Source organism: Hippocampus zosterae, chromosome 5, assembly GCF_025434085.1.
Source record: "Hippocampus zosterae strain Florida chromosome 5, ASM2543408v3, whole genome shotgun sequence".
Classification (NCBI taxonomy): Eukaryota; Metazoa; Chordata; class Actinopteri; order Syngnathiformes; family Syngnathidae; genus Hippocampus; species Hippocampus zosterae.
This window is the reverse complement of record NC_067455.1, coordinates 14410855-14433466: the sequence shown is the minus strand read 5'-3', so window position 1 is coordinate 14433466 and position 22612 is coordinate 14410855. Positions and strand designations below refer to the sequence as shown.

At 39.7% G+C, this 22612-nt stretch overlaps 2 protein-coding genes across 2 annotated transcripts in view; one reads left to right on the top strand and one right to left on the bottom strand.

Annotated features, from left to right (window-relative positions):
• LOC127600853 (F-actin-uncapping protein LRRC16A-like) overlaps positions 1-22612 on the top strand; it is a 692893-nt gene that overhangs the window by 244054 nt on the left and 426227 nt on the right. The gene's annotated exons all lie outside the window — the stretch shown is intronic.
• cdkal1 (CDK5 regulatory subunit associated protein 1-like 1) overlaps positions 1-22612 on the bottom strand; it is a 183149-nt gene that overhangs the window by 18600 nt on the left and 141937 nt on the right. The gene's annotated exons all lie outside the window — the stretch shown is intronic.

Below are 22612 nucleotides of genomic sequence, written 5' to 3'. Positions count from 1 at the left end.
TCTTTGACAGATTAAGATTTGTTTTCAACCTATTTTCACCCAAATATATTAAGCATCCATTTCTGTGGGTGCTTTTACGGTTGGATCTTCAGGCTGTCATGTTGCTAAAGCCTGATCTGGCAGAACAGTGCACATGCTGTTGACACTCAGAGACTCACCATAAAAACTAGACAATTTTTGACTGCACCGAACACATTAAATTAAGCAGCAAAAAAAATATATACTTTTTTTAAGTGGTGGGGTATAAAATGTCCTGCAGGCCAAATGACCACATGTTGCATTTTGATACTGTTTGTAAGGAGCTGTATACTTGAAAACTGAGCTGATTGATCACTTTCCAAGCAATCTGTCTTTGTAAGGCCTTAGAAGTAAGGCTGTGAAAATATGCATTTCCGCACACATCTGCCGCCTACTTCCTACTTTCCCCTTTGAGTCTTGTGGCACAAGCCCTTCAATCTCTGGGCTGTCCGTAACGTTGCAATGTGTGTGTTCCAACACAGCCACCACCTGCACAAGCATGCAAACAGGCTCCAAAAGCCTAAATACATCACACACTTTAGCAAACAAAGCACATTTCAGAGGATACAAACCCTTTGAACGTGATTAACGCAAGGCAAACATTTGGATATTTGCTACTTCGGATTGGAGGCAGATGTTTTTTTTTTCTTTGTGGGACTTCCGTAGCTCGTGAGACGGAGTACTTTGTTTTCTGATCATCTGAAGAAACCTTGTCGACTTAAGTGCATATTGTCTTCGTACACAGAGTAATGTAAGTATAAGGCTGGTTATTTGTATTTTTAAATCATCCAGATGAGCAGTGGGTGACCAGTCTAAGACCTTTCATTTTTAACCCATCAATGTTGTACTGAGATTTAAAGATTTTGGTGGAGACTGAGATGTCCATGATACGTGTGAGTGTGCATCGGCCTGCCTTAATAATAACCAATCACCACCTAAATAAGCAGCAAGCAGGAATGATCTTGGCTTAGTGTATGTGCGAATGGGATTAGCATGCATGGACAGATCCCTGCATTGGCAACGACATGTATGGAAATACGTTTGCGGCAAATCAAAAGTTGGTGAGCTTCCCGTGTCAATTACGCAGTGACTGCTGTGTGTTTGCATGCAAAATAATTTAAGTTTGTCTTTGCTAGGGTGCTTCCTGCTACAGACTGACCATGTTTGGATTCGTGTTTACTCAATCAGTTGACTCGCAGGCCACCAAGCAGCATGTCTATGCACAGGGAGTTTTAATTTGCATCAACATCCAGAAGACGACATCCCACGGTGCATGGCAGATCCGCAACAGATTTATGGGATCATGAGTTTAATTGCTAATTAATCCACATCATAACATGGGTAATGACAGCACCGTGGCTTTGAATTTGTAATCAATGTTTTTTTTTTAATCTGTGTCATAAATAAAGGAGCAAGTCACTCAAATGTTTTTTTTTTATCTGTGTCATAAATAAGGGAGCAAGTCACTCAAACCGCATCCGAAATCCCTTGCCACCTTGTTGGCTTTTTAAGCGATGCAAACAGAATAATGAAAGCCCATACGGAACGGCAGTTGGGCTGCTGCAATCAATTTACGTGGGAGGTGGGTGTGGAAGCAGTGACATTGCATACAAACAATGGAACGCTGATGAACTTAGTATAGATAGGGCTGGGTATCGATACAAATTCCCTGAATCGATTCAATTTCGATTCACAACAGCACAATTCGATTCAATTTCATTTTTTAAAAACTTGATTCTATTCACTCCAATGGCGCTACAAGGGTGCTTGAGTGTTCCGCGGGCCACTCGAGTGACCTTAAAAAAAATAAAAATAAATAAATAACCTAAAATAATAATAGTAATTATAAAATAATCATGCTACATATCTTTATGGATCAATGTTTATCAATGGAATTAAGCAAAATATACATTTGTTTTGTATTTATAGCTAATTTGTATGTTTCCTCCAAGATTACACTGCCCTCTTCTCTCTTTTTTTTTAACTACCTCTTGTTTGACTGGAAAAAGGGTCTAAAAAGATCCTGCACCTCCACCAATGCATAATTCTGTCTGAGTAATGCACACATTTTTATTTTTTCACCCATCACTTGAATTCATTATCTAGTCTTTATCTCTCCTATGCACACGTTCAGCCGACTGTGTAACACATTCTCACAAGCCCAGTGAAAACAGTGTGGAATGTGATTGGCCTTTCTCCTGCTAATTTATTACATACATAAAAATCAACACCTCTGAGCACAAATCTGGAGCCCTGTGTGGCTTCTCGAAGGCAGAGTTGAACTGTCATTTTGAAGCGGCAAAATACAGCCTCGCTTTTAGTGAGCAGACCACATGCGAGAGAAATGTTTGTATTTGAATATGTGGATCTATAGATGCAAAATTACTCTCTTCCCAAAATAAACTGTGTTGAGAGATATACAGTACAGTTAATGCAGTTAAAGTGGAAAACTAAAGTGAAAAATAGGATGTGAGATTGACCCTCGCAAACTCAGTTCAAATAGCTCTGAATCAAATATATAATGGCAGGGAAAATATGATTCAAAGGCCCAATAGGAATGATAACACAAGACACCATGCAGAGAGACGATCAGTTTCTCTGTCTTGCAAGCCGACTTTAAATTTTCTGACTTCTCTTTTCTATTATTATTTTCTCTCAGGGGGACTCACAGACAATGAACCAAAAACAGAACAAGATTCATTCTTTGGTTCAAGATTCTGAACCAAATTCTTTGGACAGCTATACCCTGCAGGAATAATAAGGTGACCAAAGGAAGAGATTCAGACCACGGATGTTAAGACCTGAAAGCTCCTAACCATGCATGGAGGGTTCCATCCCAAATCCAGCACCCTGAGACTGTACGCAAGCCGAAAGGATGGAGGCCGGGGACTAGTGAGTGTGAGAGCCACTGTCCAGGATGAAACATCCAAGCTCCATGAATACATCAAGGAGAAGGCTCCAACGGATGACATACTCAGAGAATGTCTCAGACAATGGGGAACAGAAGATGAGGCGCTGGAAGAGGGACCATCATGGGAGGACAAGCCCCTACACGGGATGTACCACCGGACCATAACTGAAGTGGCTGATCTCAAGAAGTCCTATCAGTGGCTAGAGAGGGCTGGCCTGAAGGACAGCACAGAGGCACTCATCCTGGCTGCTCAGGAGCAGGCCTTGAGCACCAGAGCCATCGAGGCCCAGATATACCACACCAGACAAGACCCAAGGTGTAGGTTGTGCAAAGAGGCACCTGAGACGATCCAACACATAACTGCAGGGTGTAAGATGCTGGCAGGGAAAGCCTACATGGAACGCCATAACCAGGTGGCTGGCATAGTCTACCGAAACATCTGTGCGGAGTATGGACTGGAAACCCCAAGGTCAAAATGGGAAACACCTCCGAAGGTGGTGGAGAATGACAGAGCGAAGATCCTGTGGGACTTCCAGATCCAGACTGACAAGATGGTAATTGCGAACCAACCAGATATCGTGATCATAGATAAAGGGCAGAGGAAAGCCGTTGTAGTGGATGTAGCAGTCCCAAGTGATGGAAACATCAGGAAGAAGGAACATGAGAAACTCGAGAAATACCAAGGGCTCAGAGAGGAGCTGGAGAGAGCATGGAAGGTAAAGGTGACAGTCGTGCCTGTGGTGGTCGGAGCACTCGGGGCAGTGACCCCCAAACTAGATGAGTGGTTTCAACAGATCCCGGGAACAACATCGGACATCTCAGTCCAGAAATGTGCAGTGCTGGGAACAGCAAGGATACTGCGCAGAACCCTCAAGCTTCCTGGCCTCTGGTAGAGGACCCGAGCTGAAAGAGGGACGGACACCACCCGAAGGGTGAGATGAGGATTTTTATATATATATATATATTTCAAATGCTGTTATTTTTTGGGTAAAGACTTGACAAACTGCTTTAAGATGTATTTGAAAAGCAACATTTTCATAAACATTGAGGCCACATGAGGCTTACATAATGGAGAAATTAATAAATAATCATCTCATCTGATAAGAGAAGAATCTTCTTCTGCCGAGCTTGTTGTATATTTTACCACAGCCCCATTTTAAAAACAAAGTAGAGCCAAGGTCTTGATGAGGGGTGGAAAATTGCCATTTTATTTGGTTCTGGAAGGTCCTGTCATGAGTTACTCTCCTCTGCACGACTGGCTTAAGTCACTGTTTAATAATATGAGGGTGTGGGGGGGATACATCCACCTTTTATTTATTCATTGAATGATAGGAGTGGGTGAACGTGCGTGGATGTGATTGTGCGTCAAGCTTGTGGGGAACCAGCCTTTGGCATCAGAGCGCCTATGTGTTTGCAACTGCTGCATCAATCAGAGGTAGGCTGTGATTGTCAGGGCTGATTGTCCATTATGTCTGTGTGGGCCTGGAGGCCTTGGATTGAGTGTGTGTCTGAGGGAGAACGAAGGGCAGAATATGGAATTGAACGTGTAATGCACACAGCTATACTTCCACATGAATCTATATAATTGAGGCTGAAAATAATGCCTTGGCGCTAGGAGTATGATTGTGATTGCTGGAGGCCCCACCTGAAGACGGCAAATCATACATGCAGAGGAAAGCCAATCTAGCGGACATGTCTGATTACAATTGGAGGCTAGCCCCCTAGTTGTTTTCTTAGTCGGAGAGATTACATGCGGTATGCATGTGTTTCGATAAGTGAGGGAAGGATGGGGGGGGGGCGGAACAAGCTCTGGGTTACAAGGCCATCCTGGCGGCTGTTTGGATAAGGGAAGGCTCTCGTCCGCCAAACGTTTGACTGGGTTAAAAGGCTGCACATCATCTGTGATGCGTACCCTATTGGTCTTCCCCTTCTCCTGTTTTTTACGAAGAAATTAAATATGGATTCAAAATGTGAGGAAAGAGATTAATTACTCGACGGTAAAGCCTTTTATTTTGTTGGCTTCATTGATGCCACAAATATTTGCGTCTGGTGCGATCATCGACCAAAAAACTGAATTTTTACTGCGTAAACGACACGGAAGGTTTCTAATGGGAAGTTGGTCATATTGTGCAATATATTGTTTACAAAAAATAGCTGTGAGTCAAAATTTGAGCGCCTTACCAAAATTTCTCCATGTTTGTTAGTTTTCTGTGTTTGCCCATCTGTCTTTTGTTAGTTTTTGGTGTTTGCCCATCTGTCTCACTGTTCAGAGGTGATCATTTCCACCTGTGCAACCAGCACTTGTTGAGCAGGTATTCCAAGTGCAACTATTTTTATTTTTTAAGATGAGCAATTAAAAAGGTTCATTTTCCATCAGTAATTTCAGTAAAAATTCAGAGGATTGTCCAGCAATCCAAGTTTGGGAAAAGGAAAAGTTTCAAAACCAAGTGCAGAGCTGGAGGGATTTTATTGTTTTGGACATTGTGTAGTGTGGAGAGAACTTTAGGTTAAAAGGCCCTGATAGCACAGCACGTGTGCTCTATGGGTCAGAGAGTATGGGAGGCATGAAGCCCACGTAATACAGTTCCCTGTAGGGAGGTGGGAGGCTTGGGGTGACCATAGTAGTGTATGCAGAGAGACATTTCGGCCATTCTCGCCAGGTCAGCAAGAAAAAGCATCAATATTGTTAGTGTGTCAGTAGAATGTTCGAGTGCCTAAAGCAAATGGCTCTGAATTCATTATTGGCAGAGTAAAACTTTTTTTTTTGTTCTTTCAATAGTTGTGTCTTCCTTCCAGGAGTTGTTGAGATATTTGGATTGAATTGGTTATCGTTACATAGATCAAGTTGTTACGAAGACCCGTTATCCCCCAATGTATCAATTAAAAATGTGAACAGATTTGGATGTTGCTCACTCTGTTGCAGTTTCACTCCTAATTGTCCATGAATCCCAAAGTAGCTGGCGGCACAAACCTATACAGGACTCCTCCTGCCTTGAGATCAAACACAACACATTGACTTTGCAGTGTGGCATTAATCACAAGATTGTATTTTTTTTCGGAGGCAAAGCTGGATTGAAGTTGTCTAAATATGAAACTTCCTCGAATGGTTCCTTAGTCTGGCTCATTCCAATTTTGATATCAAAATCAAGAAACCCAGAATTTAGAAGCCAAACTTCCAATTAGAACTCCACAAGATATTGGTTGCATGTTCTACTTGCTCCTATTTCATATTGCACAATAGGTTTAATGTTTTATTTTTTAATATACAATACAGTGAAACTCCTCTGCAATGAAACCCACATGGGCGAAACCCCCCCCCCCCCTAGTGTGAAAAAATCTTCATGCATTAACACCATTTTCCCATACAACGAAATAAAACCCTTGTTGCGTTATCCAAAATCTTTTTCTGTGCTCTTGCCTCACGAAGAGATTCACTACAATGAAGTCTAATCCAACAGCGACCTCTACTGCTTCGTTCGGAAACGGCAACAGCAACCACCACACTGGTTTACATAGTGAAGGATTTTTATTTCGTTCACAGCTTCGAGTTTCCCTGAACGCAACATACTCATAGCTGCTCAGCCATTGGCTTACCGAGCATCATCCTGGCCTCCGATTGGCCAAGAGGGACCTCACTATGTGTTTAGATGCTGTAGCTAGATCCGTGGAAGATGGAGTGGAATGCATCCGATTAGCTGCTCAGAGTAAATTGCTTATGGCTTGACGAACAGTCAAATAAACAAACGTTTCCTGGAATGCTTTACTTGTTATCATGCTAAAAACCTTGCGCTAACCGGATCACTAATTAGAGAGAAGGTGAGTTCCATCGCGCGAACTATGGCCATTGAGGACTACGAAGCGTCCCGTAGCTGGCTTTAAAAGTTCATTGCATGACGTCAGCTGAGCAACGCCGTCTTGGGTGGGGATCGAGGGGAGGTCGAGTTAGAGACAGTGATATAGTGGAAAGAAAAGCTACCGGGTCCGGGAAGTATTTGTTATTGTTAGATTCAATAATAATAATAATAATAATAAATCACATTTGTAAGCGCCTTTCACAACACTCAAGGACACTGTACAGCCAAGACCAATAGTAAAACATAGATAAAATAATAAAGAAAGAAAGATTTAAGGCGGGTAGGCAAGTCTGAATAGGTGGGTTTTGAGCTGGGTTTTGAATAAGGAAAGAGAGTCAATATTACGAATGTTGGGAGGAAGTGAGTTCCAGAGTTTGGGGGCAGAGCGACTGAAGGCTCTGCACCCCATTGTACTGAGACGGGCAGAGGGTAGAAAAAGGTGGAGGGAGGATGAGGACCTGAGTGAGTGAGAGGGAATGGAGATTTGAAGAAGATCTGACAGATAGTGGGGCGCAAGGTTATGGATGGCTTTGAATTCAGACTCAGCATGAACGCTGAATTGCTAAAATGGCTACAAAACGGACTTTTGGATATCAAGCAGCTAAGACAAGAAGCACGTTGACGCTGGAAGAGAGGGTAAAAGTGATCAAAACGAAAGAAGGAGGAAGCAAAATAAAAGACATTCATTCATTCATCTTCCGAGCCGCTTGATCCTCACTAGGGTCGCGGGGGTGCTGGAGCCTATCCCTGCTGTCTTCGGGCAGTAGGCGGGGGACACCCTGAATCGATTGCCAGCCAATCGCAGGGCACACAGAAACGAATAACCATTCGCACTCACACACATTATCCAAGAAATTGATGTAAGTGAAAGTGAATGCTGATTGTAAATTTCGCAAATTCTTTCCCTTTTTTTTCTACTCTGACTATCGGAAGTGTCAAATAAGTGTGTGCTCATACTTATGCACTATTGGAATAAAAATAAACAGTACAAATATGTTTGTGTGTGTGTGTGTTTACATCTGAGTCCAAATTTGCAACAGTGAAAAACCCCCTCTTGTGAAAGATTTCTTGCTGCAAACATGATTTTGTTGTAGAGGAGTTTCACTGTAATTGCAATACAAAAGCCTCGACTTTAGTCTTCGTCCAAATGCCATTTTTAAACAATGTATTGGGTTGGTTAAAAACATTCCAACGGAAGCTGTCTTGTTCATGTTTGATTTTTTTCTTTTTCTTTTGTTTAACTCAAACTTGTTTTGGTGTGTGTAGCAATACTAAAGCTCAACTTACAGTCTATTCATTACTAGGAATCCAAAGTCGAATGTGAAAAAGAGCGGAAGCTAAAAAATAGGTTGCCTCAATCATAATGACAGTATATTTAAATATAAAACCACTTCGATGAAAATGAACTGGGCTCACATACCTGTAAATGCTAATGGATAACATATGGCACTCACTCATGGCTAAGAGAAGATAAATGTGTCATGGCTGTTCAGGCAGAACAAAAAAAAATAAATAAAATAAAAACCCTTACTGGGCAATGTATGGACATTGTGCCTACGACAGCACGACATGTAGGCTCCCATATTAAGATGTGACAAAGAAGGGGCATCGAGAGTTGAAGTGAAAATGGACATGTAGTACATATTTGCTGAATACACATTTTTTTTAAAACAAGAAGGACAGAGGCGACAATAAAGACAAATAGCTGACAAGCACCTGCGGCGGAGTGCTTTGTAGATTCGAATGCTGCATTTACACGACAACGCCAATGGCCGGTTTCAAGCCATCATGGACGGAATGGGATGGAGAAACTACAAGATGGGATGATGTGATAGTTGTATCCGGAATTTTGCCACGACAAACAAAGAACCTAGTGGGACATAGTAAAATTGAGTGAAGTCAACAAAGCATAGAAAAACTTGGAAACGTTCTGTCATGGGACAGGAAGCCATCGCTGTCGGGCAAAAGCCTCATATCTGCAAAATCATTACAGGAAATTAAATCAAGAACAATAAAACATCTTACTTGGATTAACACACATCATGTCGTTCAAATTGATGTCATCTTATATTGCTGTCATAAGTGCAACAATCAATAAATGGCACCTTGACAATGTAAAACATCACATATATCTACAGAGCAACTATCCGAAGGGGGAAGCCCAAATTCCCCACCCCCCCCAAGTAAAAGTCATATTGTATTCAGCAGGATACGACTTAAAGGAGCAAACGACTCTTAAATGCGGTTGATATTAGCAATTCAATGGTGTCGAATGATTTATCCTGAGGGAGGAGGTGGGGCATCTTCTGGTTCAAAGTGACTCAGAGAGCACACCCCCACAAACGGCAAACATTCATCAAAGGGAACAGGTAGTAATCAGACAGAGGCGAGACTGCTAATGTGCAGCTGTGCCTTTCAAACCAACAGGCAGACAAGACAAAAGTAAAGCATCCGCACTCCGCAGAGCTAGATAAACCAGACTAGGAGCTCGGATCCAAGTTACAGTTTTGAAATGTTTCCTGTATGATATCACCCTCTATTGGATATACTATATGAATGTGCAGGGCATTGGGTTAGCTCAGTTGTTAAACTTACATACCCTCCATAACGGCAAAACAACAACAGTCGCCAATCAATTACATTATTCTTGTACTTCAATATCCAGGCATAACTAATCAATTCATGATCAAGCCACTGGTCATACGAAAAAGCGTGAACTGTTGGGTCTTTTCCAATTCTCCGCACTGATATTTAGGCATTTTAACAGACAGTATTTTGACATCGGCCTTTTTTTTCTTCAACAATCTGGAAGATTATTATTATACGATTTTACTGTTATTTCAAGCCTCAAGAAATGCTGCTGTGCCTTGGAACTCCGTGCACTTTTTGTTTTTGTTTCAAGATAAAACAATGTGAATCATGGCGATTTCAGAAATACTGACATTTTGGAAAACAATTTACTGGAGGGAGCTATTTATTTGTTGATGTTTTATTGAATTTTCTAAGACATGCTGCTGAGCCTAGGAGCTTATAGCACTTTTTGTTTGAATTTGAAGAGAAATATGGCAAATGAATGTGTTGTAAATCTGAAACGCTGTGAATGAACACACTTAATGTCATTTAAACAAAGTGTTGGAGTTTGTTTTATTCACACTTGACAAATATTTTTACACCAAATGGTTCAGGTTAGTGGCCTCTTAGACTAAAAATCATCATTCCGTAACAGCCATGAAAAAAATAATATTCGTCTCTCTCTAATGTGGGGCACAGGGGTTACATGCTCAAGAGAAGTAGAAGAGCAATGAAAAATCTGCTTTGTGGCGTGCACACACGGAAATTAACTTATGCATTTGACCCATCATGGTGAACACATATTGTCAGTGACATTCACTAGAGCGAGGGGGCTGCTTTGGTGCCCGAGGAGTAGTTCGGGTCTTGCTCAAGGGTGACAAGTGATCCTAACGATTTGGCCAAATCTGCCCCAAAGAAGCGACTGTTACTGTGATCAGTTATGCTGGTCACTAGTGACTCGATTTGCATTTACTCGACTTTGTGCAGTGTGCTTGTGATACGGATGGCAGGTCGTGTGGTGCAAAAGTAGCATTGTCAAACATCACTTCTCATGAGACTTTAGTGTTGTGGTAGCCGGTGGGTTTGCATTACAATGGATACAACCAAAGTGGACATTCATTGAAAACTGGTCTCTCTAACTAATATTTTGAATGGTATTTTTTTTAAATTTTATTTACACACTTTGGAGTTGTGTTCTTTTTTGTTTTAATCATGCTATTATGCTTTGTGAATAAAATATGTTTTATACATGGAGAAAAGTTAAGAGTAAAAGTGCATTATTTCATGCCAGTCAAATAAAAAACTTAAAAATCAGGATATATATTGTATATATCGTTACTCGGACATAAAACACTCTCTAACAGGCTATAAATAGAAGCTAAGAGCCGATTCAGAGTTGAATTAAAAGTTTATAACACAGGGCCTAGTAATAGTTGAGCAAAAAACTCTTTTTTTTTAATACAGCTAGACCATTCCAAAAACAGAGTGGTATTATATTATGTTTATATGCAAGTAAGCATGTTAACCGACAAATAAAAAAGGTTCAAGCCGTCTTTGTGAGCTTTTAATGTGCTGTGAGGATGTCGTGACCTTGTTTGTCTCAAAGAATCCATTTTTACATCTTCTCACATACGATACAGGCCACAGGGTAGAACATGTAAACTGGCATTTTAGCCTGTGGTGTATGTGGCCTATGTGGCCGACAACAGCTGATGGCGGTTTTGCCAGCTCTATACGTTTGCTTCCTAATGAGCATGAGCCTTCATGCATTAATGTCAATGGGGGTCTATAGGCATAAACAGGTCAGCGCAAGTGGAAATGAATTCATACAACATTAGATTAATAAACTAGCCCCTGTCCCCTCGAAGACCTCCGTTGTTTGATCCACACTTGGCTGAAAATGTTATTCACTAAAACATGAGACGTCGAAACTTGGTTTCTTTTGCCTCCCCCATCCCACATCTGAACTTGTGGCGGCAACTGCAATATACCCATGTCCTCTGGCCGTTCCATTGGCCATATTCATGGTCTCCAGGTGTTTATCACATAAATATTTACTCTAAGTACGACTTTACCAAAGCATTAGCTTGGGGTGGATGATTGATAAAAATGTTATGGTGATTTTGGCTTTTCTCGATCTTTAAAACTTTATAAACTGAGAAAAACTACTCATGTGCAGAAGAGCACAGTGCGAAAGCCAAAGCTCCCGACATTATGAAAGTAACCTCAATGCATCATTTTGCTTGCATGGCAAGTGTGCATTTGATTCTGCTGTCGCTATCTCATTTTGTACTTGACAAAAATAATAGTGTTCAAGAATAAAGTGTTCGACAGGCAGGGATAAATAGACATAAATCAATGAGTAGAGTTTTAGTCATTCAATAAATAGTAAGTTTTGATGTCAATGGAAAATCGTTTTAATAAATGTGATTTCAATCACAATCAAAATAGTCATGATTATTATTTGTTTCATAATGGCCCCGCCCTAGCATTAGCATTCAGACTGTGTGTCGTCCAAAATCAAGTTGAGTTGGTGTTGTCGGAGCGGACGTATGGAATTGTGTTGTCAAGACTCCCTGCAGTATGTTTTTATAAAGTAAGTGCAAAAATTACTGACATAATGGAAAATGACACATCAAATGAATAGGATAAGTGGAAGTTAAATTTGGCAGATAGCATCTGAGCTAATAGAAGCCATGTGCCAAATAATTGCCAGGTACTTCATCCAAATAAATGACTCCCCTTTCCCCATAGGAAAAAAAAACCCAAAACCAAATAACAGGTGACGCCGCTCCATTCTATACAGCGCAATGTTTATCCCTGAGATGGCAAATTAATTCTAACGGGAGTGTTTTAGCTCAACGTTAGCTTGAGGACTTTCTGTCAGGGCGTGTTTTGTCTTCATCAAAAACACTCTCCAAACAATGCAATTACAATGAGGCATGGGCATCTTCGTCAGAGTATGGATGTTGAAACAAATGTGCAAAAACACACATCAATTTTCGTGTGACGTGATAAAGGCAGACGTGGTAACAAACACTTTCGTATACTTTCAACAAGATTTTGGGGGAAGCAGTTTATCATTCACAGTACAGTATAGGATAGTTAGACATCAGTTTCTTTTTTTTTTGGATCCTATAATTGTACACGAAAATGTTTAACCCTCAAGGTGAAACATCACATTTACCCATTAACATGTTTTTTTAGTTTTCTGTCTGTCTCTCTCTCTCGCACGCGTGGACGCACACACGCACACACGCACACACACACACACACACACACACACACACACACACACACACACACACACACACACACACACACACACACACACACACACACACACACACACACACACACACACACACACACACACACACACACACACACACACTCACACACACACACAAATCAGCCCTAACATATCTGGAGGAAGGTACTGTAGTTAAAAAAAATAAGAGATGGCAAAGACAAAAATACAATGCACAAAGTATGCTATGTATGACAGCATACAAGTATGTATGTATGCTGTCCAAGAAAAACACCATCATATTTAGATTCAGTCTAGAATGCTGACCGATGTCACCGAAAAGAAAAAAGAAAATACAGTAGCAAAACACCATCGGATAATACAGCACTAAATAAATGATGTGATTGCAATTTTGCTCCAACGCAAATCATATGTACCTATTGCACATACGAGTGAAGATAAGTGGACACACACACACAGGTGGTCACTGAAGTACTTTGATCTCCACCGCTGTCATTCAGCAGGAGCCGCATGTCATCACATTGTCTGACAAGCCTGAAGGCTGCTGCTCTTACTTTTTAATGGACACACTCATGTTTACGGCATGACAGCAATATAGTAGATGAGAGGGATAGATCCTTGTGGAAGTAAAATAATAATAATAATAATGAACGGATAGAAACTTCTCGATGAGTCTGCTTCCAATTTGGTCGTTGATCTTTCATAATTATGCAAATGTATTTTAAATGGTAAAGCTGAATACGTAAAAAAGAAAATAAATAATAATTTGACCCGACGGAGAATAATACAATTTTGTAGACAATGAAACTCTGGTGTGAATGATTAGTAAGTTCATGACGAAATGCAGAAAGCAGCTCAAGTGGATGCAAACATGGGCAAAAATAAATAAAATAGATGTTTTGTTAGTGCTGCAAATTACAGGACTAATATTATTCAAGAGTGGAAAACTACTAATGAGAAGTTTGAATATTCATTCCATACCTGTTGATGCACATATGCGATTTGAAAGTTACATGAGATAACAGTTTTAATAATTGCAGCATTATAAACATGCATAAGCAAAATTTAATGCGGAAAAAAGATGAGCCAGAGCCGCATCTGCACCCATTCACCTGTATTTACCTTTCTGACAGCATACAATATAACCAAGGATGAAAAACTAAGCTGCTCTTGTCAAAGAAAAGAGAAAATCCCTGATGCTGCTTTGCTGTTTTAAGAGCTCTAAGTCCACTTTTTTCCCCCCACTGGCAAGACTTCAAACAAGCTGCTTCAACAAGTCTGGGCTCTTATCTATCAACACTCAGAGATGAGCTACAGTGAACAGGAAACAAAGACAGACAAAGAAATAGAGAAAAAGAGAGAAAAACATGCAGAAGAGACAAAAAAAACCACTGATGGTGTGGATACATTTTCTGTCAGACTTAAATAGAAAGAAATAATAGTTTGTCACAAGTAATGTAAGAAAGAAAAGAACAGGTGCAAAAACAATGTCCATTTCATTTTCAACAGTGCATCACATTTGTAATGAGTTCACATTTTAATTATTAATCAAGTTATTATTTTAAAAGATGGATTATATATACCTGACAGTATGAATGCGAGTGAAATTTGTATTTTTATTCCCAAATTAACTTTAATGAAATACCATCATATGAATTTCAGGAAAATAAAATACTGACATATAATATTACATTTCGGTTTAAAAATGTGTACATGAATACAAAAGGTAAAACAGTTATCTTCAAAAAAATATGTTTACATACACTATTATGCATAAATGAGCATTAGGTCGTGTTGACTGACTGCCACCCTGATACAGTCACTTTAGGGATTGTGCATGATTAGAGTGACAAATAGCATTTAAGGTGTTGATGCTATGATGTAATTTTCGCGTTTGTAAATCATTACTGAACACAATTAAATATTTTACTAAAATTGTCCAGCTGTTAATAGCATACAATTATGATAGCTGGCTCCCTTAATTCTTTGCAGTGTTTGATAATAACGTCATTGCCAGTGCTTGCCTATTTGACATATTTATCCTTGTGCATGGAATTATCGCGGTGGCTCAAATCAAAACTTGTCTGGCTCGTTTTGACAACAGGCACACTCGACAAAAAGCATGGTTTATTATGGTCAGATATTCTCTATGACTTTGGTGGGAGTCGGCTGAATGCATCGGTGCAGTGGTTAGAGTTGAGGCTTTATTTGGATCATCAAAAGTCAAATGCTTTCAGGATTTCCCTAAAAAGGTTGGAATCGTATGATGGATACCTAAGAAACAGTTTTTAAAATTTGGGGAGGGCAGAGTAAAAAAAGGATCATTTTGTTATTTCTTGATATATGTCTACCCCCCGCCCCCTCCTCCGACAGGGATCCTAAAAAACATTGACCGTAGATAGTGATTGTCTACATCAACTCGATTGGTCAGAACATAATGCCAAGAAATGTCATGCTCATGACATATTCCATATAAACTTATTGATTAACACATAAACAAGTAACTAAAAATCCCAAAACAACTCCGCAATGCACTTTGTTTTGCTCTCTCTATCGGACTATCCTTGCCTTATCTAAACGTGGCCTGTTAATTAAAGCTATTTATTAGCTCCAAACAGCCAATTAACTGTCTTTCAACAGAAGGGAACACACTAATCCAGACAAAATACACAGAGAGAGGTCAGCAAGAAAAAGAACAATAAAAATAAGAGGGGCAAAGATGTGTCAGCCAACTGTTTATTTATTTTTTATAAATTATCCACTTATTTATGATGTGAAATTAGAGATAGTTGTTATAATCTAAGGGGTACTAATCAATACAAAAGATCCAGCACAAGAACAAACATCAAGCAAAGGAGTGTATCAGCAATAGGTGTCAATCTGTGGAATAAACTTGAAACGGACCTGAAAATGAGTAAATCGCTGGATGAGTTCAAAAACAAATTCAAAAGATTAGCACAAAAAAAACGGCATAAATCAGAGTTAAGGAGATACATTTGATATACTTATAAAATATAGTAATACAACTGTTTGTTCCTGTTTTGGAATTTTGATCAACTTATTAAATGTATTAAAGAAATGCAGTATTTATAATGAACATGAGATAATTGATAAAAACGGAGAAATAATAATTAATATATACAAACCGAAAGGTGTATAAATAGATAAGTAAAGTACACATAAGGGTGAAAGTATTTGATGATATGTAGATGTTTTTCTTTTTTTTCTTCTTTGTATTGAAAAATGATTAATTCATATTACTACACAACAAGCGGTAGGACTAGATAAGCTATTTACTTCTTCTTTGAACATATATCTGCGGTGTCTGTTTTTTTTACTTACTTTTATTTTTCCTTTTGTAATTTTTGCTTGCCTTTTGTCGATCTGTTATTGTATGTTCATAATGTTCAATAAACAAAAACAAAACTTAACCACAGCATAGCACTGAGCCACAAATTAGTCTCCGGTGAAAGAATTAATCCCAAAATCATCCTCAATCAACAAAAATCCAAACAGTTATTCAAGGTGCTTCAAAGTTAGAAAGTTTGAAAAAAAGACTTTTTGACACAAAATTAATTTTTATACAGAAAATAATTACAGTACATCTGAAACAAATGATTATAAGATTACAAAAAACAAAAAAAGCATGTTATTTTGCCTCATTCAAATCTTAATATCTGAACATTTAAATATGTAAACGTAAGTGCAATCACATTCATAAATGAATGTCTTGTTTTTTAAAATCTAATTACATCAGAAGTTCTCCTCAGCTGCCGGTTAACCTGCCCGATCTTCGACCCACTTTTCTCCAGATTGTCGCTACGATTCTCCATTTTCTGTTATCTCTTCTATTACTTTCTTCTCTGTTCTTTCTTACCCGCTATTTATTTTTTTTTTTCTTCGTGCTACCGCTATTTTTATTTTTATTCTCGTGACAGGGGTTCACTTTGGCCTGGGGAGTAAAGTTCAGCATTCGCTTCAATAATATCTGGCGTCATTTAATGTCATGAATGGGTATAATGTCTAGACCCCTAATATTAGACGACCCCCACTTTTTTTTCTTATTTCAATGCAAAAAACACAGTCTTATATTCGAGCCAATACGGTAAAGAGACTGTAACTCCATACTGTATATAAAACGCATCGGATTATAGGGCACACTGTCGACTTTTGAGAAAATTCACTGCTTTTAGGTGCGCCTTATATAGTGCGGAAAATATGGTAAATAAAAAGAAAGAAACGGCTCACACTGGGATTCCAGCTGGGCCACAAATGGCAGCTGCATCAATTCCAACCATTATAAAGAGGCCTGTACAAGACTGAGGGGGCTGGGTGTCAGACACAAGAATATGCTAGAATGCCATTTCTCCCTACCAAGGCAGTTCAATTGTATGGTTCAGCTATGTCAATTGTAGTTTAACGCAGTTTACCACACATACCTCTGCAACAAGTATCCTCACAAAAAAAAGCTTCTAGTCTGTTTGAGATCTTGCTTTGGACCCTGATTTTGAAGAATAAACTCACATTTCACTTTTGATTTTATTTAAAGTGGGACAGTACGGGTCAGATATTTTGTAAACTTTCAAAAATTTACATGCTGAGCCATATCTTCTAACATCACAGAAACATCTAGGACGCCAGCACTCAATTCGTCACATGATCTTTTTTTTATTGTACCTAAATACATAGGTGCAGGTGTGGGGAGTTTGTGTCTGCTGACTCAACAGACAAAAAGCAGATGTTGTCAGTCTGTTGTTACCGGCCTGCTGGTGCTTTCCCACACAGATGAACAGATAAGACACATACCTATCTATAACTCTTTGTCTTTTTTTTTTTGGAACATGCTATTGAGGAAACATATTCCCAACAGGTGCTTTCAAAATACTGGACAATTTATCCCAGTATTTTGGTGAAGGGATTTGTTTTTCTTTTAAAAATGAATGGCATGCAGACCATATGAAAGTTTCATTGGCCACGCCCAAGTAGACATGTTTTCTCTGAGTACAGTATTGTACGACAATCCACATACAAATTATAATGTTAAGTTATTGAAACAAGACTTTCTGGAAAACGTCTGACAGGATGAGAGTTTTATGATCCTCACTTTTTACGATAGGCATGTGTGTGTGTGTGTGTGTGTGTGTGTGTGTGTGTGTTGAACGGGTTGTTCTTTCGCTCCCTTGTGTGCTTTCATTTCCTGCGATCAGCAATCTTGAGAGAAAGTTTTTTTGTTGGCTTCTTTATTTTCAATCAATAAGTAATGAAAGGTTTAAAACGGTGTCTGCATGTAAACACATGTACATTCCCAGTGAGCGATCAACTTTCCACAGCTTGTTTAATGAAAAGCTGTGCTCACAAGGCAAACCAACGCAGTTTGTGTCTCTCAAGGCAAGGTGAATTAATCCTGCACATATTTGCTGAACTATTTAGCTGTATTAGCATTGTGTATGTGCACAACTCTTTTACATAGCGACAAACAGGCATTTAAATGGGAAATGGTGAAGCAACAGACAAACATATACTGTAACACGCACCACATCAGCGATACAAATAACTCCTGGAGCTGGATCATTCCTCTGTCCCTCGTGTTCTTGTGAGCCCGGTAAATAGAGGCCGAATCAGAGCCAGCAAGGAATTTCTTGGACAGCACAGGCAGAAGGAAGTCACAAAAGTTAAACCTCTTTTCGTCAATATGAATGCCCATATATGTAGATTGCAATGATTTTGTTGAAACAGGCATGTCTAAGGAATAGCTGCGCTCAGCAATCAGAGAGAGAGAAACGATTAGGCAAATGAGGCTGAATTTATAATAAACCTTTACGCCTATTTGCCCGAGACACGTCCACTTGTAGACTGGGAGCAATTAGGCCACTGGTACGACTATTCCATGTTTTTAACTCTTTGAAACCCACAGCACAGAAGGCAGGGCACGGAGGCATTACAAATTGGAACTGGACAAAAATATGTGTGAATTTGGATGGATCAAAACCACACAATCACTCAAGAACTCACTTCAGCAATTGTGAAAATAAGTAACATCAATTTAGTTTTTTTCTATGCCTCTTTGGTAAGACGGTTTCCCCAAAATTGAGCAGACTCAACAAATACGGCAAAGAGAACAACAGAAGGAGGAGAAGAAAAAAAGAATAAAGTCAAGATGAAAAATTCATACAGCACATGAACGAGAAAATCGTGAAAACAATACAGTCGATGATTGACATCCGCACATACTATACAGGTACCAACTCGCTGCAATGGAAAGACTGCAAACTCTGGTGTTGCTGTCAGGAAATGAAGTTTTGAAGTGCCACATAGAGTTAACTCCAAACACATGGCGCGATTATCAAGGGAGAAGCAGATTGCTGTATTTAAATTGGAATAATATAAAGAGGAAACAGAGCAGAGTACATAATCACTTTGCAGAAGAATATTTGCTCTGTACTCCAAATACTGTGTATTGTCTTATTGGTCTATTTGTATTTGCTATGCCAACTCTGAATTTATTACTGCAATTGGGGTAGTTCACAGCACGTTCTGACTTGGAAAGGAATAACGGCGATGTCGCCATATTAAAATTGACCCGATACCGTCGTCGTCATGGCACAATATTAAAAGCATCTTTTTTAATAGGCCAGATTGTTTTCCATTTGTGGTTGCTAATTTATTTGTTTGATTTGAATTAGGCACGTTTTGGCCACCTATGTTAAAACCCGACCCCAATCGCCAAGGGGAATGTAACACGTATGAGTTCATCCACAAATTGACTTGATTCCCGTGTGCTTGCATTAGAAATAGAACTCTACTGTTCAACCGTAAAAGAAGAGACAAGCATGGCTTTGGTAAACGGCGTAGCAATGGGGGTGAAATATCACTGCGCACACACACGGATGCTTGCAGAAGCGCACATCAACCAGTCTGGTTCCATTTGTATGGCCTTTGATCAAAGAGGAGGTGTAACATTATCCTGAAGACTAAGTTATTAAAGGTGTCTTTAAAGCCAAGGTAGGATATGTCACTTTTACAACCATTTCTTCCGCCGGCCTTCTAGGGGATGGTGCGGTCATCTCACATATACGACATAGGGCAACATAGAAGTTGTACACCTGATTTCAATAAAATACAAGATTGAGGACAGTTAGTGGCACTCCCCTCAGTTATTCACCTAAATTAGAATTTGTAAAAACAGATGCCTGGGATTTGCATTCTGAACTCGCATCTCATGTGGGCAGACAAGCAACCAGAATATGTCAAGAAAACAAATCGCTGAATGCATTAAATGTATGCATGTACATATTTTGTCTCTTTCCGTTGCCACTTTTGTCTACTTAAACAATACATTAATTAACAGGAAAAATGAGGACAATTGTGGCAAGCAAATGTCAAATTTGACAAAGATCGAAGTTAGCTATTCCCAATAATATAAAGCAGCAGCTGAGAAAAATCCCTCAGCAAATAAACACAATTAGGATCCCCAAAGGGGGGAAAAACAGAACGCTAATTGTTGAAAATATTAAAAGCGATCTGTTGGGGAGAGAGAAACTTGTTAGTCTAATTAACTTCTTCCGGTGTTTTTTTTTTCTTTGTGACAAATGATAATTACGTCAACATTACAAAGGCATAGTGTGAATTCACAAAAACGGAATTGCTCATTTATTGTGAGCAATTAAATATATTTTCCACAACCGCTTGTTCATTGGTTTTGCATTATTCTCCCCCATTTCAAGCGCCTCTACCCATTTCCTTTTTTTCAAACTGCATTTTATTCATATTTTCAATTTTTGGGCATCCCTGGTGGCGCTGAGCAGGTGCAGCGGTCCATGTTGACAGCTTGTCCCTTCTCTCTAGCTGCAAGGCAAACTGTCACTCTTGTCATTCAGGCCTATGTGCACAGCATGGAAAATGGATGTGGGCATCTGTATTTGTAGGTTCTCGGGAGATTATGACAGTGCACGGTGACAGGGGCAAGTGGCAGTGTAAGCACTCTGAGAACCAGCTGAATGCACACACACGCACACACAAGCACGGGCGCGCACACACGCACGCACGCGCGCACACACGCACACACACACACACACACACACATACACACACACACACACATACACACACACACACACACACATCCAGGCATGAGTCTCAGAACTTTGACCTGGCAGGGCCAAGCCTCAGGGGCAAAAAACTTAAGAGGTGAAAGCTTGCATCTTGTATTTTTATACAAGTCACACACCCTGGCAGTATCTCTGTGCTGAGCAAAGCACATTTTCTCTGGAGTATCACTACATTGCTGGGAACAAGCCAGGACGAGCGGGCAATCACACACATTCGGTCAACAAGATAGTCCCCCAAAAAACAGAAAGTAACTTGCCAACTGACAAGCAAGCACAATCCCCCGACTGTGAGACATGCGTGCTAACCTGAGTGTCAGTGCGTTGCGTAACTTTTCCAATTCTTTTCTACTAAATGCTCATAACAACCAGTTGATCATCAACATTTAGCGCAGTTTGAGCTCTTCAAGATCCTTTGTTTCTTGTCTAGTTAATTGTACTACTTGAAAAAAAAGAAGAGAGAAAGAAAACATGAAAAAACCCTGCTGGATGAAAAATCTTGGACTAATATTTGAGATCTGGCATTCAGAAACAGGAAAATTGCTGCAAGTTCATTATAAACCCGATTGTGTGTGTGTGTGTGTGTGTGTGTGTGTGTGGGTGCGTGCATGCGTGCGTGCGTGCGTGTGTGTGCGCGCGCGTGCGTATGTGTGCGGTGCAGGGCATTGGCCCTAGACAAAGTGCTCTGCCAGGTTTCTGCCCACTGGTCTTTTCATTGCTGATGGATAGGCCTAGTTCAGCACCATCTGGCTGCAGGATACTTCACATTAATCATTGCAAACACACACAGAGGCACATCCACTCACAACTTGTCTCTTAAAACACACACCAGGGGGCCAGTGTTCAACACTCTATGTACGTATGCATAAAAACGTGTATTCTAATGTCAGATTTAAATGTAAAACTTTTTGTTTTAAACTGATGCCACCTATATGACAGGAAGATAGGAAGACCAATCAAGAAGCAAGCTAATTCCATTAATCCCATTGAGTGTCAATATTGAAGGTTGACATTTACCTCTCTCGGGATTTTTCATTTGTAACGGGTATGTGAAGACACAATCTTGGTAATAAAACAATTAGTTGTTTCATTGAAGCTTGTAGCCTGCAGCTTTGAAACAAAGGCCCACAACACGCATCAGCCCCCTCCACAACTCAGCCTTTATTAATGACCTTTGCCTACCTTGTCGAATACATATTAGCAGTAATTGCCGTAAAGACGGAGACTTGTCCCTACACCTTGTACACATGCATTCTTTCTGTTACACGTGTACAAACCGCACACTGATGTCAACCCACAATACTTTTCCTAATCTATAAACCGAAAGGCCATGCAACCATACAATCTAAAGTACAATGAGTGATATGATCAGACTAACTCCTGCAGTATGTGGGTTTAATAAAAGATGATTTGCCTCCACGTTTCCTCAGTGAATGGATGGAGGCAAGGACAGGAAGACCTTGGCAGATCTGGGATGGCTCATGCTTGACATTGGATCTTTTTAGCAAAGCATATCTCCCAGCTATCTGGACTTGTGATGCACAGGGATTTATTTTGCTCGTCTACAATCTCTGGAAATGGACGCAGACCCACATGAACATTCTGGGCTTGACCAGATATTAAATTGTGGGACAGAAGATTAGGAATCGTTTGGGTGAAATAGGCAAATATATCATAACATCACATGTTCAGATTTGTATGACTTTCAAGTTCATTTTCTATGCATGAAGACAAATACAACGTAAATAAATATTTAGTCGCTCTATTTTGTGTGTGATGGTTTCCTAAAAACTTTGACTAGAAAAACTAATCAGGAATTTCACACAGTAAGAAGGGGCTCTCTGTGATGAAAAGTAAAGCTCTCAAAAAAAAAAAAAAAGTG